The sequence below is a fragment of the Pleurodeles waltl genome, chromosome 7 (genome assembly GCF_031143425.1).
Source record: "Pleurodeles waltl isolate 20211129_DDA chromosome 7, aPleWal1.hap1.20221129, whole genome shotgun sequence".
Taxonomy (NCBI): Eukaryota; Metazoa; Chordata; class Amphibia; order Caudata; family Salamandridae; genus Pleurodeles; species Pleurodeles waltl.
In genome coordinates, this window is record NC_090446.1 from 661,915,949 (window position 1) to 661,941,490 (window position 25,542).

Below are 25,542 nucleotides of genomic sequence, written 5' to 3' on the forward strand. Positions count from 1 at the left end.
TGACTCCGACACCTCCTCTGAAGACAACTCCCTGGTGATGGCAGACCCTCCTGTGCCCACCCATTCTTTTCCATCTTCTGGCACCCCCCATACCAACACCGCCCTCCCAGTAGCTCCCCACCGAGTTGCCCGTGCCTATTCACCCAAGTGGGTGGGCGTCTCCTTTGTCCCAGGCACCTCTTCTTCTGCCCCAGCCAGCCCTGCTGCCCTCACTGAGGAGGCTATTGACCTCCTGAGAACCATCTCTGTAGGGCAGACAACCATTGTGAATGCCATCCAGGGGCTGTCATCCCAGACGCAGCAATGCAATGCATTCCTGGAAGGCATTCACTGTGCCATGTCTGGCCTACAGAGATCTTCTCAGGCTCTGGCCTCCTCTTTGATGGCAGCCAGTGTCCCTGGTGTTTTCGCCCCCATCCCACCACTTCTACCCCTTCCAGCACCCCACTTCCTTAACCCATCCCAAGCGCACATAAAGACAGCCATGCACCCAAATCAACACACATGAAGCACACAGAGAAACACAAGCACCACACGTCCCACCACATGCTGGCACACACCCAACATACCAAAGCAGACACACCAACATCCACCTCCCCCACTGTGTACACCCACCCACCCTCCTTCCAAAACACACAAACACTCACACTCATCCACTCCACATACATCCACCATATATAAGCATACATATAAGCAAACTAAACAGGCACCTGCATCCACGTCCAGCACACCTACACCCCGTACCACCACTCCCTCTAGCTCCACTCCCAATCCTGTCTCCAAAACACCTCCTGCTGCACCTAGAACGCTTTTCCTCTCCCGTGTAGACCTGTTTGAACCCACTGGCCCACCCCATCTTATCCCTAAATGTTTCATTGGCCTCACCAAGTCTACTCCTTCCTCTTCAAAGTCCTCCCTAGTCCGCCCTTCCCATTCCTGTGCCCCTTCCCCAGGGATGAAGAAGCCCCGTGTTGGCCCTGGTCCCTCTGCCATCCCCCAGTCCAAGGCTACTCCTCCTCCTTCCAAGGGCAGGTCCAAACCCTTTCCACCTCCAGAACCTATGCCCAAGACCCCCCTTTCCAAACCTGAATCCCCACCCCCACCACCCCCTGCTCCTGATCCCTGAGGGGCCTGGCTGCCCCATTGATACCCCTTTCTCAGTGGAGGATTTTTTCATTGTGGGAGTCAAGTGTGGCCTACATTTGCCCTTCTGGGACTTGTATATGGACTGGCCTATGGGCTTTTTTGAACAGTTAATTGTATTCCTGTTCAAGTAAATTTTAGTGCCTAGCAGACCAGTTGGCACAATATTGACCCGTTGTCGCAGCGTTCACTTGGGGGGGGGGGGGTGGTGTGCACAGGTGTGTACATTGATGGAGGTATTTGTTGGCTTGTGTCTGGTAGGTACATTTTGTTAAGGTATGTATGGCTTGGGGTGTTGGGAGGGGTTGGGTGTGCTTTGCGTGTGGGTGTGTAATTGTGACCTTTCCTCCCATGTGTGCTAGGCTGCGGTACTTACTGTCATCATCTTCGTTCGGCGGTCACGATCCTGGAGGAATATGGCAAGGAGAAGCAATGCATTATTTCCAACTCTCGCTTCATGTTGGCGTGTTCTGTGGGCCTCCTGTGAGTGTTTCCCTTTATAGGGGTCGTTTCCGCCAGGCTTTGCGGTGGTGGTTCCCACCCGGAACTGATGGAGGTGTGGTGGTTCATAATATGGTGGCCGTGTAGCACCTTCCTGCCGGCCTGAAGATGGCCTCTGCCGTCGGAGGTGATTGTATGGGCCTCTGGCTGTTTCTCATGTGCTTCATTATGTGGCGGTCTGGAGTGACAGCTTCTTGGTGGTAGTTACCGTGACCGCCGGCAGTGTGGTCTTTACCGCCAGGTTCAAAATGACCACCTAGGGGTCTGATTACAAGGCTGGTGGTCTTGAGACTGCCAGCCTCGCAGTGGCAGTCAGGACCAACGCTGCTGTGGCGGTCAGGACCAACGCTGCTGTGGCGGTCTGACCTCCACATTACATCCCTAGAGGTCAGACCACCAGGGTGCCACCGTCATTGCCGCGATCAGTGATCCCGATGGGCTGACGGTGCCGGAAGTTGGAATCAGCCAGCGCCGCCCTGCTGATTACATGCTGGTTCTCCGACAGTATTTTCATGGTGGTATCACCACCATGAAAAGATTGGCAGAGAACAGGTGCAAAAGGCCACAGAAAGGCCTATGCACTTGGCATTGGCGGTGCAGGGACTCCCCCTGCCCAACCCCCCAAGGAATGCTCATTGACTGCTTAATATTGCCGCTGGCTCGATTGGGAGCTTGCAACAATGCTGTTGCCACTTTCCCATTGGGTTGATGGGTGGAAACCTTGGTTTCCGCCCATCAACCCAGCGAGAAATTCATAATGGGCCTGATGGGGAGGTGGCCAGCATAACGGCAACCTCTCCATCAGAAGTTAGGGGGAATGGGTCTTCCCGTCCTCTGAATTCATGAAGAGGCCTTCAACCTCTCATATTACGCACACAGTACTGTGCACCCTATTGGTGGTATTTATCATAGTTATACGTCTCATCCTATGCAAAACCCATCAGTGGGTGACTACTCTGGTGTACTGGCAGCAATTGAAAAGCCAGCTTCACATTTGCTTTTGCAATTAATGATCCTACCACCCTTACTCTTAACCAATCCTTTTGCTGACCCACTGATGTGTCAAGTATTGAGTATTCTTCCTTATCAATGAATTAATTCACTGTGCTTCCCCTGAGGAGGTGAATCCCCCTTGTTCCTTCTTTGCTACTAACCCCAATGTTGAAACTCTGAAATTTGGAAATGGTGGTCTCTAAAAAGGCCTGACTATATTGCCCAAGGATAACTCTTTGTAATTTGTTTTGTCTTAACACCACTGTACTTTCCTTAATTTTTTGAAAATTAGGTGACGAGAAACTGCCTTAGATCTATAGTATGGAATACCACTCAAACCCCCAATTCAAGAAATTAGCTTCCCTTTCTTTTCCCTTAACCACTTTGCTTACCTCTTCAATTCTTACAGGTCTGGGCAAGCCCTGGACCACTGCTATGTATTCTCTGTTGCTCCTCCCATTTCACATTTTCTGAAACTCCTTGGTTGTCTTACTTCCCTTTCCGATCTGTGTAGACATATTCAGCTTCTCTTTCAAGATATTGCACTCCTGGATGAGTTTTACCACAAAATCTGCAACCAGCTTCTGTGTTACAATGGTTTTGATGATATTGTCAGCATTACTCCTTCTTTTTAAATCTTCTGTTCCATGATCTCCATTTGTCAGGGGTGCTTCTAAATGACCTCATGCTCGTCTCCCTTCTATCTAGCCAGTAATGTGCATGCCTCCTCACCTCACTTAACTCAGTGTACTCTTCCTTGTACCTCCTAAACTGTTCATAGTAAAAACAAAAACAACACTTGCCAGGGTTCCTTTTGTCTTCTATTAATTTGCTCTTCATATTTTGGTAGTCAGTCCTGATGCCAAATAATGTTCGTCATCCCACAGTAAATGCATCAGGATAGCTAGACTTGTCTATCATAAATTCCGGTATTCTATTTTGACCATATGGTCACAGTTTCGAATTCCATCACTAAAGATTCAGGGAAACTCCCCACATTGAATTGCAGATTTGAATCCAATGTTGTAAAGACCGTGTTTTTGCTTATTATTACAGAATTTTAAATTTGTCATTGATTTTTGTTTTCTGGGATGAGCCTATATGTTTTTCACTCTGGCTCTTGTACTATGAACCTTTTCAAAACTAGTTTGTATGATTAAGACGTGAGATGAACCGTGGGCCTGATGTACGAAGGGATTCAGTGGTGGCAAGCCCTGAATTTATGACTGCTAAATCACTGTTTTCTGATGCATTAACCTCATTATTCTATTAGTAAAACTCTTCTCGAATCTCAAAGTGAGTTTAAAAACTCATACCGAATTGCAGCTTGGAAGAGGCTTGTTAAGTGGGTTCCTTCCAAATGGTGAATCAGTGAGGTATGTATTAAAAGATGTACAATCGTAATTCCACTTGGAAGCCATTGATGTATCTGTTACCGAATCCCAAGTTGGAGTGGTAACTGATTCTCAAAGAATAACTGGCCCACTTTGGACCCCTCGCCTTTGGGAGCCGATATGGCAGCTTTAGTTGGAGTTGCCATTGATTGCTGTCATTGAAGCTTTCCAAACTGAAAGGTTTTTATTTTTAAAGCAGCCTAGGTTCCTATAAAGAACGATTAACTTGATGGTTCAAAAAATGCAGAATCGTAGTGAGTCAAGATTCAACCTTCCTCATAGATATTAATGTGGTAGGATGCAGATTGCAGACCACAATGTCAATGATCGCTTTTCAATAAAGCAATCTTTTTTTTAAACGCAGCCCATTTTCCCAAATGGAAAATAGGATGAGTTTCAAAAGTAAAATTACTTTTTACAAACATGTTTTATTAATAAGCAGTGGTCACACAAACCACTGCCTACTCCTAATTTGATTTTTGAAAACATTAGAAAGAGAACCCATCCCCATTAGCTAATGGGTTATCACCTCCTTTGAGGTGGTGGTAAAATGTTAATGTTTTGCGGCCAGATTTCGGTAGCAAAACATTAATACATTCCAAGGAATTGGAATTTGGAAGGGAAGCCCCTTCCAAATACCGATTTGTAATGGTTCCTAAACCCATTTAACAATTCGCAAATCTTTTTCTAAATCATTAAATGGGCTTTGTACATTTTAAAAAGGGTTGTAGCATTCACGACCATCTAATTTACCGAATAAGATAGTTTTCCATTGCTAAAGCTGAAAGTGCATGAGGCCCTAAATTCGCTAGTAGGCAGTATATGTTCTCAACAAAGTTGCCCTGGGTTCACTTGAGAAATATCACTGTCCAAAGTCTGCGTAAAATCCTGATGGGTCCATTCAGCCTTTCAAATTTCTCTGGTTGATAAAATGAGTGACCATAAACATGTTTGTTCTTACTCTCAACCAGCAGTATAGTAGGGTCTTAGATAAGTGACTCCATGATAGGTAGAGAAAAATGCCTTTAGTGGCTCCTAAATTACACATGTTGACATTCAAGTTGCAGGGATTAGGAGGGGATAAGAGGGTGAGCTAAACTGTTTTCCAGAACATACATAGATGATATTATTTATATATTCGTTGCGCTTCTTTCAGCACTCACTAATGATTATGCATCTTTTTAAAGGCTGAAGTGAGTCCCCAATTTTTTAAGGGGGGCCCTCAACCTGTCAGGTGGTCTCCATTCAGCGTAAGGCCAATGTATATCTGTGAAATATTGGAGACTCAGATGTCCCTCATCAAATTTTACAAGGGTGGAACAAATTGGCCAAAGCACACAGAATATATTGTCCAATGTTATGACAAGGATGAATATCCCTGATGGTGTGTTGTAGGTTGGAGGAAGTATGAGGTTGAAGAAGGGTCTCAAGTCATGTCAGTAGATGATGCCTTTATTCGTGGGTATTAGAGATCAATGTGCCATCATAGATATACAGCCAACACGTGTTTCCTCACACAGGTGACTTCATCAAGGCTGGTAATGATCAGCTAAGTCGGTTAAGTGAAAATGATCTTATTAGATTAGTAGACCTGAGAGTAGTATGGCTGCCCAAGCAGCAGCAGGTGAACAGGGTATTGAGCACGTAGGTTAAGACAGGTATAGAAAGCCCTAATAAGCTTTGAGTCAAAACCTACAGAGGTGTCAAATAAAAAATGGGAAAAGGAAAAATAGTGAATAGGTAAACCTGGATAAAGGGAACAAGGGGATGTATTAATAGATGGACAAGAGCCAAGATATGGGAAGTGTATCTGTAGTTTACGTGATTAGAGACCGATATGGGTTTTAGTCCTATATGACGGCAAGGTGATCCTGATGTGGTGAGAAGTGTATTAAAAACTAAATGGTAAGAATTCACCAGAAAAGTTCAGGTAAAGCGTCATTAAATAGTGTGATTGGTAACACTGGTCTAAGTGAAACAAAGCGCTAACGTGAAGGCCAATTAAAACTCAGGCCCATATTTATACTTTTTGACGCAAAACTGCGCCAACGCAGTTTTGCGTCAAAAAAATTTGCGCCGGCTAACGCCATTCTGAAGCACCATGCGGGACCGTATTTATTGAATGACGTTAGCCGGCGTTAGCCGCCGGCGCTGTCTGGTGTGCGTTAAAAAAAACGACGTACTCCAGGCAGCGTCGGCGTAGGGGGATATGGGGCTTGGGCGTCAAGAAATGGGGCAAGTCAGGTTGAGGCAATTTTTTCGCCTCAACCCGATTTGCGCCATTTTTTACGACTCCCAACCCCCATAGAAATGACTCCTGTCTTAGCAAAGACAGGAGTCACGCCCCCTCGCCCAATGGCCATGCCCAGGGGACTTCTGTCCCCTGGGCATGGTCATTGGGCATAGTGGCATGTAGGGGGGCACAAATCAGGCCCCCCTATGCCACAAATTTTTTTTAAAAAAAAACTTACCTGAACTTACCTTAATGTCCCTGGGATGGGTCCCTCCAGCCTTGGGTGTCCTCCTGGGGTGGGCAAGGGTGACAGGGGGGGTCCCTGGGGGCATCGGAGGGCACCTCAGGGCTCCTTCAGAGCCCACAGGCCCCTTAACGCCTGCCTTTTTGCAGGCGCTAAAAAACGGCGCAAAAGCGGCCGTACGTCATTTTTTTTGACCCGCCCACTCCCGGGCGTGATTTTTGCCCGGGAGAATAAATCCGACGCACATGCCTCGGAGTCGATTTTTTAGACGGGAACGCCTACCTTGCATATAATTAACGCAAAGTAGGTGTCCACGCTAAAAAATGGCGCTAACTCCATGGACTTTGGCGCTAGACGCGTCTAACGCCAAAGTATAAATATGGAGTTAGTTTTGCGTCGAAATTCCGGCGCAAACGGAGTATAAATATGCCCCTCAGTTGTTAACATGAGTTAGTCTGCCAGTTGCTATCGCGGTCGTAGTTCCAGTAAAGAAAACAACCATGCGGCAAAAAGATTGTGTATTCCGAACTAGCTGTAAGGCGAGAGGACTGAAAAGTGCTACAGATGCGAGTCCGGAGAGACAATGCGGCCGCATGCGGCAAGTCAAAGAAGCAGCACGTAACTCTAATGGTGGTGTAAACTAAGAGTGGACGGGAGGCGAACGCGAGCAAAGGGTGCAACTGAGAGCGCGAGCGAAAACTCAGCAGTAAGGTTTAGTGGCACTATATATTGGTACCGACGGAGTAGCCGTGAAGATTAGTGGTAAAAGAAGGGAGGAGGCGTGTGTCAAGTTTAAAAGGCAGCATGTAAATCTGATGGTAGTGTTAACCAAAAGAACACACTAGGCGAACGCGAGTGAAGATTCGGCAGTTAAAATTAGTAATACTACGTACTAATCATGGATGGAATAACCGTGAGGGTAAATGGCAGACGTGTGGACTGAATGTAAGAAAAATTAAGACATACCTGAAAATCCGAGTAGAGAAGCGCGGCACGCAGTCTAGGAGCGTCTGATGGTCGATGAGGACCAGCGCTCGTGTATTGATATAGAGAGTGGGAGTGTGATGGAAATAAAAGAGGGACTCAGAAGATTAGGTACAACGGGCAATCTGGCGGCCATCTTGAGTGTATAGAAGAGAACAAGAAACTGTTTAGCTCACCAAACAGGTGAGGAGCTGGAAAGGAAGTGGCCATCTTGTATTGGTGTGAGTCACAGGGTAAATGCCTAGACCATATGCAATCGGAAAAAAGCGTAAGTAGAGAAAAAGAGGAAAAAAGAGAGAAAAACAAAGGAAACGCAAGGGGACCGCGGCCGGATGGTAGACAGTTGAGAATGTAAAGTGAGATGAAGGCGCGTCTTAGTTAGAAGTAGGCTAGGGATTGTGACGGTGATAAGGTGATCAGTGATGTTATATACTCTAGACAGCAGTACAGTGAATCAAAATACTGGAAGAAACGGATAGAAGTGAAGTGAGAAGAACAGTTGGTACCGTGACAGATGTGCCGAAGGAAAGTCATTGTATAGGTTGTCTGAGGAATGTGATGATACACCTTTTAACGATTACAACAGTAGAAACGTTACGTCCAGCATATCAAAAGTAATGGTACATATCAAAAGCCGAGACCACGGAATACAGTAGGCCGAGACCACGGAGTACAGTAACCAAATGCAACAAAAACGTCTTTACATAAATGCATAAATACATTAGTTGAATACAGAAATAAACACAACATTGTAAAAACAAATGATGATATTGTGTACCCTGTTGGGCTTAAACATGAAGTTGTCCATGAGTAAGTAGGATGCAATGTGAGATTAACAGAACAGGACAGAAGAACAGAGCAGTCATGTCAGAAAAAAGTGTAACTCACGATCCGTTTTGAGGCCTAGCTCAACTGCGCAGAGTTTTATGATCCATTTGGCCTCGCATCTACGCAAGTCCCTTGTTCTGTCTCCCCATCTTGGTGAGTTGGACACTTGTGTGATGCCATGGAGTCTAATGTTCAAAAGATCTTTTTCCCCGTGAACAGTATTGAAATGAACAGCAAGGGGATAGTTAATGTTGACATTTCTGATGGCTCTGACATGCTCCTGAATGCGTTCTTTCAGTGGGCGTATAGAGCTTCCAATGTAGATCAGACCACATACACAAATCAGGCAGTAAACAGTGTATTTCGTGTTGCAATTCATGAAAGTCCTGATGTGGTACGTATTCCCGGTGTTGTAGGAAAAGGTTAAGGTTTTGTTGAGGGCTAACTGGCAGGATATACAGCAGCCACACTTATAAAAACCAATCGGTTTCTCTAGAATCCACCCCGGAGGGCGTGTCAGAGGGGAGGGGCAGAGAAAGCTAGGGCACAAAATGTTTCTAAGAGTCCGACCCCTGCTGTGAACGATGGTGGGTGACCTGCCTACTGAGTCTTTGAGACACGTGTCCAGCATTAGCAAGTGCCAGTGTTTCTTGAGAATACGAAGTACCGCCTTGCTCGCAGGGCTGTATTGGGTAATAAAGGAGACCGGTCTCCTGCTGGAGGAACTCTTGGTGCCAGGCTCTTTAGGGCTTTTGATTAGTAAATCATGTTGGACCTTGTTAGAGATACGTTTACTAGCTCCCGAGATAAGTTTGTTGGAGTAATGACACCTCTGTAGGTTTTGACTCAAAGCTTATCAAAGCTTATCAGGGCTTTCTATACCTGTCTTAACCTACGTGCTCAATAACCTGTTCACCTGCTGCTGCTTGGGCAGCCATACTACTCTCAGGTCCACTAATCTAATAAGATCATTTTCACTTAACCGACTTAGCTGATCATTACCTACCATTCTGGCCGGATGGCCCAGCCTTGATGAAGTCACGTGTGTGACGAAACACGTGTTGGCTGTATATCTATGATGGCACATTGATCTCTAATACCCACGAATAAAGGCATCATCTACTAACAAGACTTGAGACCCTTCTTCAACCTCATACTTCCTCCAACCTACAACACACCATCAGGGATATTCATCCTTGTCATATTATTGGACAATATATTCTGTGTGCTGTGGCCAATTTGTTCCATTTTTGTCCTTGGGTACTTTGATACCCGATTTTGGTGCCTACTGGGTAGTAGGGCACTGGGCCAGATTGCACCAGTCTTTGCTTTAACCTATAAACCTGTTTAAAATTATTGTTTTACTGCCTAGAAGTGCGGCTCTCTTCACCCTTACTACCCTTTTGTTTAAATTTTACAAGGGGACCAAGTGGTTTTCCATTACGACACTGGTCTAAACACAACACTCATTTGAAATTGCACAATGGAGATTAAGCACTTCCTGGTGTGTAGACAAAAAGACTCTCTACGTCCTCCAGTATGAGTAAGGTTGAGCAGAATAACCCAATGGAGAATTCCGTTCCACCCTCTTACGAATGGCCAAAGTTTTTCATACCAGGTTTTCTCAGGTGAGGGAACACCGGACTAAACTTTACTGTGGGGAAAAACGGCTGGTTAAATCACTTTAGTCTTCAACAGCAACCATGCTTTGTCCCCTGCACACAATGCTCCCCCTGCCAGGACACTTACATGCTTCGTACCGCTCCCCTCCCTATGCCCTTACCTCCATCCATGACCTACACAGAAGCACCTCCTCCCGTTTCACACCTGCATAGAACACGTGGTAAATATGAGTGTTAAGCTCCAAAGTTTAGGCTGTTGTGCAGCTTTAGGCCTGGTAAAATGGGTTCTACAGTTATTCGCCATTCTGTCGTGTGTAGTTCATAATAGAACAGTAGTAGGATGCTGTTAATGCATCGTACTGGTTATTATATTATCAGTGCAGAGTTTGCCTGATAATTATTCCAGGCTTCTCACACTCAGGGCTATAGTTGCCTTAGCATAGGTAGCTTCTTCTTAATGTTTGTCATAGCTGGACAATCATGAAAATGCAAGAAACCTAATTAAATTTTCCACTTCAACTCTGGCGAGACCTGGGCCACTTGCGAGTTTAGTGAATAGATCCTGTAAATATTCACTCCCACCAACGGGTAAGATAACTGAGAAGTAGGTTATGATTTGCTTTATAAAGTACAATTACCAGATCATAATCGATTACCTACTAATTTGTATGCACAATAAACATGGTGATCTTCTGAAGCCCTAATGCTCTTTGAGAATACTAAATTGACATATGGCCGGAATGGATGGTAAGCAGGTACTGACTGAGTCATTAGAAGCATGATAGATGAGCTACAAACCATTTCTTCACAAACAATGCTGACTGCGTGACAACAAAGTAGTCATATGATTTTTTTAAGAGGTAGTTTTTTGCAAAAATATAGATTTAAGTATATGGCAACGGATTCCTAAGCAAAATTCCATTAACTGTGAAGCATTGTGTTTGCTTCTATTTTTTTCTTGATTTGGCTACTACAGCCTTCGAAATTGTAAGTTATTTTCACAATACAACATTGTATGGATGTTATTAAGAAGGCTGGTTTATTTCATACATTATATTTTGTTTCAGAGACTTTACTAGGCAGGATCTCCCGATTAAGCACACATGAGTCTGCAAAATGTATAGACTTTACTAAGTGATGCACATGGGCTAATTATGTTCTTCAATGTGATATTATTAAGTAGAATAAAATCACGATTGTAATTATTAGAGTGAATCGCACAGCAGTCAATGAATATTCACAGTTCATTCAAATGTTGTGTGCTAGAAAATACTCTTTCCTACCCTCAGTATCCAAAAGATTGTCACATAAATCCTCTCACTTTGTAGGCATACAAGGAAAAGTAAACAAGCACCCTCGGAAGACAGTGCCTGACATTTGACCTCGGTCTTCGAATGCACAGCAAATGTGATGAGATAAGAACAAGGTTTACAGGCTTGTTTACACAAAGGGAGCACTCAAAAGGACATTGTTTCTGTGTGTTGGAAGGGAAATGTGGAAAACTGTTACAAATAAAAAAACAACTTTCCTTGAAACCACTTATTCACTTTGATCTGGCTTAATTTGTTATTGGTTGCTTCTCCATGTTGATTTGACCATGAACAGCCTGGGGTGCATTGACCATGAGCAGCCTGGGGTGCAGGTGCTGAGTCTGCGTCAGGAGGTGAGCACAGTCTCTTCTTCATCTTGCATTGTTGTTTGGCATTCCAAGACCCTCAGAGTTTAAGTTGCCCTGTTAGGGCCAATTTTTGTGAACTGGTGGTCTTTACTTTCATTGTGTGTATGTTCTTTACACCACACTTATCTAAAACTTTGCCATGATGTATGTACTAAAGCATATCAATATAGTTCAGCCTTTAACCCCTTCTTCTAGGGTTGGGTGAGCGGGAAATGAATCTTCCATCAGGACGTGACTATCCATTGTACCAGCCAGGTGCTGCCTCAATGATAGTCACCTCCATTGAGTGGGCAATTTTTAAGTTTTAAACCTCACATTTCTGAAAGGCCAACCTGAGGGATGGTAAGAGTGGGTTCCTGTTAGAAATGGGGTCTACTGTTGGAAGTAGTTTACACCCTGTCCAAGTAGGGACCATCACTCTTGTCAGGGTAGGGGAGACACACAGCAAAGATAAACCTTGCCCACCCCCTTGTAAGCTTGGCACGAGCAGTTAGGTTTATCTCAGAGGCAAAGTGTGAAGTAGTTGTACACAGACACACAGTACTACAGTGAAAACACTACAAAAGGACTTCACAGCAGTTTATAAAACATACCCAATATTTATCTGAGTAAAACAAGACCAAAACGACAAAACTCCAACATACACAATTCAAAATATCTCTTTTTAAAAGTTTAAGCAAGTCTTAATCCATAAAAATCAATGGATCTATCTCTTCAGCACAAAGTAACTGGGATGCACCAAAAGAAAGATGATGAGGGCCACAGGGGAAGTGGGATGCTGGAAAACCAAAGCAATGCATTGTTTCCTTACTGCGCAGGGGAGGTGATGTGACGATTCTTTCCTCACAGGTGAGACGATGCGTCAGTTCATTACTGGCAGGGGAGGTTATGCATCGATTCTTTCCCTGCAGGAAAGGCAATGCATTGATTTCCAGATGCACAGCCTTGGTTCCTTACTGTTGTGCAGGGTTGATGAAAAATTGGCACCCAGAGTGATGCGTGCAAAATCCCGATATGCTGTGTTGATGGTGCTGGCTTAATTTGCTATTGGTTGCTTGTTCATATTGATTTGGACCATGGACAGCCTGGGGTGCAAATGATGAGTCTGCCTTGATAGGTGAGCACAGGCTCTTCTGCATCTTGCACTGTCGTTTGGCATTCCAAGACACTCCGAGTTTAAACTTCCTTCTTACAGCCAATATTTGTGAACTGGCGCTCTTAACTTGCAACATGTGCATGTTCTTTATCACCACACATATCTGGAACTTTGCCATAATGTCTTTCATAAAGCATATCAATATAGACCAGTCTTTAACCCCTCAAGTGGGACACGAATCTTCAATCAGAAAGTGGCTATCCATTGTACCAGCCAGGTGCTGCCTCAATTATTGCCAAATCTCCCTTGAGTTGGCAATTTTAAAGTTATAAATCTCACCTATCTCAAAGGCCAACCTGGGGGAAGGTGGGGAGTTGGTTCCTGTTAGAAATGGGGTATCTTGTTGACAGTGGTTTACAGCATGTCCAAGTAGGAACCCTAACTCTAGTCAGGGTATGGGAGTCACACAGCTAGGATAAACCCTGCTCACCCCCCTTGGTAGCTTTGCTCAAGCAGTTAGGCTTATCTCAGAGGGAATTTGTAAAGTGTTTGTACACACACACACAGACACAGTAACACAGTGAAACAAGCATTTGCAATGCAATAGGTCTCTCATTTGTGAGAGTTAGAGCTATTGGCGATGTAAATGCATAATTGGACATAAATTAGTCAACCCTGCCTCATAATTTTGTTGTTTCCTGCCATATAATTTCAGTGTCCCTCCATATAACTAATCTGCGCTGGGGTATGGATGCCAATGTTAGCAAAACGAGGAGGGGTTCTTGTGCACATCAGTAAAACTCACTAATAGTCGTTCATTTTGATACCAGTGTTTTTTTAAGCTGTATTATGAGCCCTGATATAACGATAAACTCTTGAAACAAATGGATGTATATGTTTGTATGCTGGGAAAATAAAGAGGTGGAAAATAAAGATGATTATCTGCTATTTTAAGAATTATTTTTTGAATGACAATAAAAGTTGGAAATATATTCTTCTATAGCGCTTGATTTAATTTGACAATGACAACTAAAAGTTGCCTCAATACTAACACTGGACTGTAACATAGAAAAACATGTACCGTTTTCAGGTAGAATGATGTGAGTCGCACATACACCATTATCTCAATGGTTACACTGCAACATTTCTTTAATCAACTTCATTCTTTTAATGAATTTTTTTGATGCAGATAGAAACTCGAGCAGAACTGCACCTTAAAACAGTCCTTAGTTAAGACCTTTGTTCTATCATCTTTTGAAATTATATACGTGCCTTGAGAACATCTGCAACAATTCTAATTACCACCAGCATCGACTTTATAAGAGCTTTGATGAGGCATGACCTTTTACAGTGCAAGGAACAGACTGCAAACCGCACGCCTATTACATCACAGTAAATCCATCCCATATTCACCTATTGATATCTGTCTCAGGCATCAGAGTTCCCTATTCCCAGAACTGCCTTCAGAACACTGCAAAGGGCCCATTAGCCAATGTATGACATGATGTATAGATGAGTCTACAAAATGCTATTTAGAAAACTGGTGGCATTTAGCATGCAATTACATATATATAGATAAAAAAATGCATGGTCAAATATAAATGGACAGTGGAGAGGGAAGGGTTCATTTTGTATTTATTAAGAATAATTTCTGCTGCTAGGGGAAAGTGCTGCTTATAACAGCAAGCATTTCGTCACTCCAGCTGAGAGCAATTCTGTGTTTTACGTAATATACATTCAAATGGTTTAAAATACAAAAGAAACAAGACCGCAATTCCTAAAATGCAAATGCCCCGACAGTCGGGAGACAGTTGATGTTCGCACCATGAGGGTAAATGGGTTCTGTTGTATTGGGCTTCATTCTCCAAACTGTTCCAACTACAGCAACTTATCTCTAGGTGATGCACACATGAAATCCTGCAATAAGCATTTTAAATGCAACGGGTTTCGCATTAGCTCAAGTAGGAGCTATTAGCGTTGTAATGAAAAAAAAAACTCAGCGATCGCAAAATGTAAAATGCAGCGCGATCACGCTGCATGGAAAATAAACAGATAAAGTAGTCCGGACACCATTCTGAAAACATCGAGCCTCGTATGTTTTTAGTAGTTTACTGGTGTTGTGTAGGTGGGCTAAACACCGGAAAAGGCTTGACATATGCATGCCTTTCACAAATGAAAGCAAGCGGATTTTAAAAGGCAAGCCCACAAACCAATGTAAGTGACTGATGTGGCATGGGCGTGGTTTGAAGCCCAAAGGGAGATTACAGGATGGGACAGAGAGCTTTGCGCTTGCCCATAAAAGTTGAGCAATTCAATTCACACAGACGCTGTTTTAGAAGAACTGAATTTTCCATGGAAAGTTTCTTTTATTGAGCGTATGATCAAATACTCTGCCCCAATATAATCGGACAAACTTGTGAAAGAGACACTATAGAGCGGAGTTGTGTAAAAACAACCAAGAAGTGTGGTGCAAGCCTCGTTTTGGATGATATTCCGGGTGAACATTTACTTAAAGACTGGCAACCAGCATCAAAGCATTGCCTGTTTCAGGCTGTTTTAGCTGACACTGTCATGTAAACTTACAGTGGAACAGAGAGGAGACGAGGGGTAGGTGGATATTGCAGTTATTTTGAATAATGTAATTGGGAAGCTTTACTTTGCAGCAGGTCACAGGGAGTCAGGAGCAACTGCAGAGAAGAGCGGCATTCGAGGCACATACAGAGCAGCAGTGTGAGCCTAGCATACTGCACCCTAGTGCATACCGCACCTAGTCACCATTGCGTGACTCCAGGGATGAGTGAGAACTTAGATGTGAACTGTCCCAGTGGTGACTCTACCGGAGCCATCTCCCACACTTTCTAGTCAGGCTAAAACTCAACTAGAGTGGTATTCTGGTCATACCTGAATTTCATGTCCTCCTGCTAGCTTCCAGATTTTCCTTGGAGAGTGTCTGGTTCCTAAAGTCCAGCATGTAACTGAATACATCCTGGGGTGGCTTCTTAGGAGCTTGCTTCCAGCACCCCTTCAGCAATCAGAGAAACCCTCTCACAAGGTGCCTAGGAAGAAGCTCAAAAGGGCTGAAGCCAACCCCCTTCTGCTGTACCTCCCTGTAGGCAAACAACAGACATGGTAACAGGACATCCCACTTACACCTCTTGATTACTGAGAGACCCATAATCATGCCCTTCAGGGTACTTTCAACCAACAGATTGCTTTGGCGGTGACAATGCATGGTGAACTTGCAGGTAACACCACATGCCTTTAACATGGCTTTCGTGTACAACAACATGAAAATTGTAACCCAGTCCCATACCACCACCTTGGGGAAACACACATGTGTGAAGATCCCCATAAGTGCCCTGTCCATAGTGGGCACAGTCACTGTCCTCAGGGGAATAGTTTCCAGGTACCGGGTGGCAGATTCCCCAAGACCAGGGTAAACCTGTTGCCCATGGCTGTCGTCGGATCCAGAGGACCCACAATGTCAATGCCCAAGCATTCAAAAGGGATGCTCATGACAGGAGATGGTTTACAAAGAGCCTTGCAAACCTTTCCAGACTTGCAGCTTGCCTGGCAGGGTTGGCAGGTCCTGGGGAATGCATTTGAATGTTTCCACATTTGGATCTAATAAAAGTGCGTGACAAGCCTGTCAAAGGTCTTTCCCTGCCCCAAATGACCTGTCATTTGCACATCATGAGCATGACCTAGTAGGAAGGCTCTGAAACAATGGGGTACAACCAGCACACAGGCTGCCCCAGACTCATCAACTTTAGGCTCGCTATACAGGAGATCATTCTCCCCGTAAATCAGGTGAGATCCAGAGGCATCACCAGCTGCCTAGGACTTGGCCTCTTTCCAAAGTCCCTCAAGAATGGGGCACTCTTTCTGCACTGCACAGAACGCCTCCCTAGTGGGGCCTCCTTCCTGCTGCCAATGAGTCAGTTCAGGTAGGTCCCCATTTCGGCCACTTCTTCCCCTGTAGGTTCTGGGGCATCTCCTTCAGGTTCAGCCTCCTCCTAGACCGTGGGAACTTCAGGAGCGGGTTTCCCATGCTCCGTGCCCCCCTTCCTCCTGGTAGGCACCTAGGCCACTGTTACAGGCTCCAGTCCTTCTGATCACTCTCTCTGGCAGCCAAGAACTCTGTGGTTATACACGCCCACTCTGACAATCGTAACATTTTCAAGTGCTACATGATCGCCACCTCCTTCCAGACAGCATGCTCCAGGTCGTTCCCTAGCAGACAATCAACAGACAAAGTTGGACTCACAGCAAACCTTAAGAAAACTGGGACCCCCCCATTCAAAGGGAACCTGAGCTACCAAACATTGGGGCTCACTGTTGTCTACTGCTAGAGTCTGGTAGACCAAACTAGGGATTACCTGCTCCTCCGAAACCAGATGACAGCGAATAATTGTTATGCTGGCTTCTGTGTCTCTTATAGCCTCCACCCACCTCCTATTGCTTGTCATCCACTGCCTGCACTTCCTATTGTTGTCAGACATGAGGGTTCTCTGGACCACCTCACCCAAGGAGACTAGGGGCAACTTTGCTGGCTTGCCACCACTAAATGGGGCCAAATCCTCTCCAAGCACTACAATGGCCATCTCTAGTGACTGCCCACCTGTTGGGGGGCTGTGTCCACTTGGGACACTTGGGACTTCCCCTGAAATGCCCTTCCTCATTACAGATGAAACACTTGAGGGATCCCTTCCCTGCAGGCTTACCTGAAGGGAAACAACTTTTCTTTTCAAGAAGGAGTTGGGAATACTTACCCTGGTAATTGGTTTGGGGCCCTTTAGAGAACTCCTTACTTTTATCTTTATCCCCCTCCTTCATCTGTTTGGGACCCTGCCCATTAATATCTGAGCCTCCCCCATATGACTTATTTTGGTCCCTTCCTGAGGTCAGTAAGCTTGCTGTTAATAAAGTGCTGGTGGAGCTCTGGAAAACAACAACTAGACAAGTGTTCCATTGCAATTAAATTGTACAGCCCCTGATATCTGTTACCTCGCTGTACTTCACTCAACTATCCAGTGGTCTGCAGAAGGAATCAACATACTCAACCCAAGTTACCAAGTTTAATACTCTACCTAAATATCACCTTGTAACTTTCTTGGGTGAATACTCCTGGTCAGGGCTTCTTTAATGGAGGAGTAAGTCATCTGATCATCTTCTTCTAAAGCCAACACAATGTTCCTCCCCCTACTGGGAAGTACTTCCACAGGCCTGCCCCCAAATCTCTCTCATGGACCATGTGCATTCTCAAAACCACTCCATAACCCCTAAACCGCTGCTATATGTCATCCTCCACAACATACTCGTTCACCACATGCTTGGGTATATGTATCTTTCCTTCAAAGTACACTGTAGATCTGCTGCCACCACCTGGACTTGCTCTATAAGTCCAGCTCCTTCAATATCAGCTCTTGAGCTAAAATCATCTTCTTCTTCTCCATGGCCAGCTTTTCCTTCTCTGCCTCCCTTTTAACCTAGCTAGTTCCATTTGAAGCTTCCAATCATGCTCTATCTTGAGCTTTGGCAGCTCCATTTTGCACTTCCTAGTTTTTTGTTTGTCCTCTAGCTCCTCTGTGGACAGACCTCTTTAAGAAACACTGATGCTGTCCCTGCAAGGTGCCTCCCTTCCAGGCAGACCCTGATTAGCCAAGGTAGCACCCTGCAGGCTCTGTTCCTCTGCATTCACAATAGCATTATCTTCCTCTGTGTGCTCACCAGCTGCCACCCAGTCCCTTAGCTCATTTTTCAGCCCCTTCTTCCTAGTGAGGCCTTTAATAGTTTACTGGGCTCCCTGCTGAACTTTGTGAGCTGTGGTACCAAACAGGTCCCCAACCTCCCCTGCTCAAACACCAAATCTGCAGCTCCCACTGATGGCTCATTAAACTGTGATATGGGTCTGTGTGGAACTCAAAAGTTGCAAAGTGAGAAAAATTAAACCAGTATGTTTGGGTGTAATGGTCTGGGATAAGGAAGTAGAGTACACCAATCAATGTGTGTAAAGTATAAATACAAGTCAAATCCTCACCTTTGATCACCAATGTTAGAAATAGGGTCTCTCATAGGCAGTGGTTTACACTCTGTCTCTGTAGGGACCCTCACTCTAGTCAGGGTAAGGGAGTCACCCAGCTAAGATAACCACTGCTTACCCCCACAGTAGCTTGATTCAAGCAGTAAGGATTATCTCAGAGGCAATGTGCAAAGTATTTGCACACACAGATGTAGAATCACAGTGAAAACACTACAAAAGGACTCCATACCAGTTTAGAAAAATAGCCAATATTCATCTGAGTAAAACAAGACCAAAATGACAAACATCCAACATACATAAGTCACAATATCTCTTTTGAAAAGTTTGAGCATGTCTTAATCCATAGGAATCAATGGATGTATTTAGCACAATCTACCTGGGATGTGTCAAAAACAAAGATGATTCGGGCCACAAGGGAGGTGAGGCACCAGAAAAGCAAAGCAATGTGTCAGGCCCTTACTGCGCAGGGGAGATGATGCATTGATTCTTCCCTCGTAGATGAGATGATGCTTTGGTTCATTACTGGCAGGAGACTGGCATTGCTTCAATCTTTGCAGAAAGGCCGATGCATCGATATCCAGACATGCAGCCTTGGTTCCTTATTTTGGTGTGAATCGTTGACAAATTGGTGACCAGGGACGATGCATGCAAAGACCAGATGCGCTGTGTTGATGGGGCTGCAGTGGAACAGGTGCTACATTGATTCTGCACCCAAGGGTAGGTCGCTCCCCCTGCCGCTGCAGCTCCTCCAGCTCCTCCAGGTTCCTGAGTTCCTGAGACCCACCTCACAGTAAGTACCTCCCAACCCCTCGCCCTGCCCCGCGCTACTCACCCTCTCTCCTGCTCCTGCTTCTTTTCCTCCTCTCTGTCTCTTCCTTCTCGCTCCTCCTCTGCAATCTTCTTCTGCACTCTTCTTCTCCCCGTCTTCTCTCTTCTTCTGTGTGCTCCTCATCCTCTCCTGTCACCTCTCTTCTTCCTCATCTTGCTCTGTGGTCTTCTGCCTTCTGCTCTTCGTCTTCTGTATCTTCTTTGTTGATCTTCTGTTCATCTGCTCTTCTGCTTCTTCGTCCCCTGCATCTTCCTCTGTGTTCTTCTGTTCTTCTGTGTTCTTCTCTTCTGTTCTTCTGTGTTCTTCTGTTCTTCTGTGTTCTTCTCTTCTGTTCTTCTGTGTTCTTCGGTTCTTCTGTGTTCTTCCGGTCCTCTGTGTTCTTCTCTTCTGTTCTTCTGTGTTCTTCTGGTCTTCTGTGTTCTTCGCTTCTGTTCTTTTGTGTTCTTCTGTTCTTCTGTGTTCTTCTGTGTCCTTCTCTTCTGTTCTTCTGTGTTCTTCCGGTCCTCTGTGTTCTTCGCTTCTTCTGTTCTTCGGTCCTCTCCGACTCCTGTCTCTGCCCTCCTGCTCCTACCTCACCCCCCTCTATCTCTCCACCTATCTCTCACTATCACCCACATCTACCCTTTTGCTAACTGCCTCCCTCACTCCTCTACCTATCTCTCCACCTAACTCCCTCACTCAGCCCCTCCTCCTATCTACCTATTTTTCTATCTCGCCCACCTATCTCTCCATCTATCTATTTCCCTATCTCTCCCCCATCCCGACACCCCCTCTGTTACCTATCTCCCTATCCTCTCACTCTACCTCTCACCCTCACCCACCTCTACCACCCCCCCTCCCCTATCTTTTCAACCCTACTCCTATCTATCTCCCTATTCTCCTAAAACTCTAACACTCACCCCCCTCCACCCTTAAACCCCCCTCCCCCAGCTCTTCTCACTCTACCTGTCCCCCCCTCCCTCGCGCTTTCCCGCCACGACCTCCTGCACGCCCCCGCCCCCCAGCTCCCATTCGCCCCCAGCTGACCCCTCCCCCCCTCCTCCCCCTCCTCCCTCTTATGGCGGCCGCTGGCGCGCCAGAGGCGCACCAGAGGCAAGCCCGTCTGTGCCCGTCCGTGCCTGGCCCGCGCCCAGTGCCACGACCCCTGGTCCCCAGCCCTCCCCTACCCCGCTGACCCGCTGCGACCCCACCACCCTCCACGCCCTCAACCCTGGGAGCTCCAACACCTGCTTCCAAGCCCACCCCAAGCGCACCCATGGACCCTTCGCCTGTAACTCCTGCAAACGCATCTTCCACCACGCAACTACCACGACCACCAGCCCACGCGCCATCAACCACCTCAAGTGCATCCTGGTCAACGCTCGCTCTGTCCACAAGCACGCCGTTGAACTCTGGGACCTCCTGGACTCCACAGCTCCGGATGTCGCCTTCATCACGGAAACCTGGATGAACGCCTCATCAGCTCCAGACATCGCCACTGCCATCCCCGAAGGCTACAAGATCTCCAGAAAAGACTGCACCAACCAAATAGGAGGAGGCATCGCCATCGTCTTCAAAGACTCCATCAGCGTCACCACCTCCACCGAAGACACCCCTCTCGCCGCTGAACATCTGCATTTTCAAATCCGCACCGACCCCAGGACCACTCTCAGAGGATTCCTCGTCTACCGTCCCCCCGGACCCCGCGCCCCTTTCAGCGACGCCACCGCCGACTTCATCTCCCCACACGCCCTCGCCTCGCCGGACTACATCCTCCTAGGCGACCTCAACTTCCATCTGGGACAGAACAACGACCCCAACACCACCGCCCTGCTCGACAACCTCGCCAACCTCGGCCTCAAGCAACTGGTGAACACCGCCACCCACATCGCCGAACACACGCTCGACCCTATCTTCTCCGCCAGCAAACACATCTTCTTCAGCCACACCTCCGCTCTACACTGGACCGACCACAGCTGTGTCCACTTCACATTCCGAAGCGAGACCCGCCACCTCTGCACTCAACCCATCCCTCGTCGACAGTGGAACAAGATCCCCGAAGAGCAACTCCTCTCCGCACTCGCCGCCAACCAACCCACCCTCACCACCGACCCCAACGACGCAGCCCTCAGCCTCACAAACTGGATCTCCAACTGCACAGACAACCTTGCTCCCCTCAAACGCACGCATCGACAGACCAACACCAAAAAACCTCTCTGGTTCTCTGACACCCTCAAAGAATCAAAGAAAACTTGTCGCACCCTCGAGAAGGCCTGGTGCAAGGACCACACCACTGACAACATGACCGCCCTCAAGAACGCTACCCGCGAACACCACCACCTGATCCGCGCTGCCAAAAGGAACTTTTTCACCGACGACTGGACAAAAACAGCCACAACAGCAGAGAACTTTTCAGCATCGTCAAGGAGTTCTCCAACCCCAACGCCAACGCAAACGCCGTCACGCCCTCACAGAATTTGTGCGAATCCCTCGCCACCTTCTTCCACCGCAAGGTCAGCGACCTTCACGACAGCTTCGGACACCAGACCCAACCTAACATCACCGAACCCGCACCCCCGGCCTTCACCCTCAACAACTGGACCCACATCAACACTGAAGAAACCAAATCCATCATGAACTCTATCCACTCCAGCGCCCCTTCGGACCCCTGCCCTCACTTCATCTTTAATAAAGCCGACGACATCATCGCCCGCACCTCCAGGCCGTCATCAACTCTTCTTTTTCTTCTGCTACCTTCCCCGAATGCTGGAAACACGCCGAAGTCAACGCCCTCCTAAAGAAACCTACGGCTGACCCGAGCGACCTGAAAAACTTCCGCCCCATCTCTCTCCTGCCTTTCCCAGCCAAGGTAATAGAGAAGACCGTCAACAAACAGCTGACCACCTCCCTGGAAAACAACAACCTGCTCAACCCTTCACAAACCGGATTCCGAACCAACCACAGCACGGAAACCGCCCTCATCTCAGTCACAGACGACATCAGAACCCTGATGGACAACGGTGAAACAGTCGCCCTCATCCTCCTCGACCTCTCGGCAGCCTTCGACACCGTCTGTCACCGCACCCTAATCACCCGCCTCCGCTCCACCGGGATCCAAGGCCAGGCCCTGGACTGGATCTCCTCCTTCCTCTCAAACCGTTCCCAAAGAGTTTACCTCCCACCGTTTCGCTCAGACCCCACCGAGATCCTCTGCGGCGTACCTCAAGGCTCATCGCTCAGCCCGACACTCTTCAATGTCTACATGAGCCCCCTCGCCAACATCGTACACAAGCACGACATCATCATCACCTCCTACGCTGACGACACCCAACTTATACTCTCCCTCACCAAGGGCCCCGCCAGCGCCAAGACCAACCTACAAGAGGGTATGAAGGACGTCGCAGATTGGATGAGGCTCAGCCGCCTAAAGCTGAACTCTGACAAAACAGAAGTCCTCATCCTCGGCAACACCCCGTCCGCCTGGGACGACTCCTGGTGGCCCTCGGCACCGCACCGACCCCCACAGACCACGCCCGCAACCTCGGCTTCATCTTGGACCCCCTTCTCACCATGACCAAGCAAGTCAATGCCGTGTCCTCCGCCTGCTTCCTCACCCTCCGCATGCTCCGCAAGATCTTCCGCTGGATCCCCGCTGACACTAGAAAAACCGTGACCCACGCCCTCGTCACGAGCCGCCTGGACTACGGCAACACCCTCTACGCTGGGACCACCACCAAACTCCAAAATCGCCTGCAACGCATTCAAAACACCTCGGCCCGCCTCATCCTCGACGTACCCCGCAACAGCCACATCTCCGCACACCTGAGACACCTGCATTGGCTCTCAGTCAGCAAAAGGATCACCTTTCGACTTCTCACCCACGCACACAAAGCCCTCCACAACAAGGGACCGGAATACCTCAACCGACGCCTCAGCTTCTACGTCCCCACCCGCCTCCTCCGTTCCTCTGGCCTCGCGCTCGCTGCCGTCCCTCGCATCCGCCGCTCCACGGCGGGTGGGAGGTCTTTCTCCTTCCTGGCAGCCAAGACCTGGAACTCCCTCCCCACCAGCCTCAGGACCACCCAGGACCACTCCGCATTCCGGAGACTCCTAAAAACCTGGCTTTTCGAGCAGCAGTAACCCCCCCTTTCCCCTAGCGCCTTGAGACCCGCACGGGTGAGTAGCGCGCTTTATAAATGTTAATGATTTGATTTTGATTTGACAGGCGCTGTGTTAATTCTTCTGGTGCAGCACATTGATTCATGGACTTTCTCCTTCAGATAACCAGCTTGCACTTCCAAGGGCCCAATAACTGGAGTTGGCACCACTTGGCAAGTTAGGACTCTCAGCAGAAGAGCCCAAGTACTGGCAAATGAAGTATTTGATGTCCCAGAGACCTCTTAACAGGTGGCAAGCTCAGTCCAAGCCTTTGGAGAACCTTTGGAAGCAGGATGTAGAACGTAACTTCCAGTCCCAGGACAGAAGCAATGAGCAGCAGGTCAGCACAACAAAGCAACAGGCAGAGTGGTAGCCCCTCATAGAACATCCAGCTCTTCTTCCTGGCAGAATTCCCTCAGTCCAGAAGGATTCAAACTATGTGGTGCCAGAGGTCCAGTACTTATATCCATTTCTGTCTTTGAAGTAGGCAAACTTCAAAGAGAAGTTTTTGTGTTGCACAAGAACCTGCCTTTCCCAGCCCTGACACCCGACATTCCCCAGGGGGTTGGAGACTGCAGTGTGTGAGGACAGGCACAGCCTTTTTCATGTGCAAGTGTCAGCTCCTCCCACCACTCTAGCTAACGAAGACCCATCAGCCTGGTGATAAGCCATCAGGATATGCAGGGCACACCTCAGCTACCATTGTGTGACTGCTCTAGGTCAGCCCAACTGTAATCTTGACCCAGAGATGTATTCAGCAGACAGTCAGAGGCACAGAATTGTTACGCAGCAAAATTCCCACTTTCTAAAAGTGGCATTTTCAAACTTACAATTAAAAAAAAAATTCACCAAAAGATGTATTTTTAAATTGTGAGTTGGGAGACCCCAAATTCCATATCTCTATTTGCACTGAAGTGAAATTACACTTAAAAGATTTTTTTAAAGGCACGCCCCATGTTACCCTAAAAGGGAGATGCCTTGCAATAGAATTTAGCAGTATTTCACTATCAGGACATAAAAAACACACCAGTACATGTCCTACCTTTTAAATACACTGCACCCTGCCGATGGGACTGACTTGGGCCTACTTTAGGGGTGACTTGCATGTTGAATAAGGGAAGATTTTTGCCTGGCAAGTTGGTGAGGAAATAGGTATCTGGTCATTAGTGTGAATTTTCCACCTTTTATTCAGGTACGAAAGGGAGAGGGAGGCATTCTTCCCTTCCCCGTTTCCTTCAGGAGCCATTTGGAGAACCCAGGATCTTCTGCCATGTAATAGCTCTAGCCTCTTCAAGGCCCTGACAACAGACCGGCTTCCCCCTATATCTGGGGAGACCTTGGACATGTTGAATATGTTAGTTGCATTTCTTTCACATAGCTGCCACAAGCACATATCCACTTCTATTTCAAACACTCTTTCTTTCTTTAATTTACTTTATTCGGTACAAAAAGACCATAAAAGACATAAAATAAATAAATAACATACAGAATTTCACAGTCATAAAAAGAATTCTAAAAAACATTGTTAATACATTTTCCGAGCACCAAAAGCAGCATGTATAAAATTTAGCACAGCCTGGATTATGTCCACATTTCCCAAATCGTGTAAGTGGGAGTAAGCAAGTTGGCTAGTTCTAATACTGTTAGACTGAAATAGCGGACGTAAAAACCTTTTTCTTGGAAGGGTATATAAAGTGCAGAAAAGCATAAAGTGTAATGTGCTTTGAGATGTCTTTCCATTGCAGCAGCAGGGAGGGAGGATCTTAAACCAGGTTCCAGCAACTGGGAATGCCACAAGATAATGTAAGGTGTTTAGA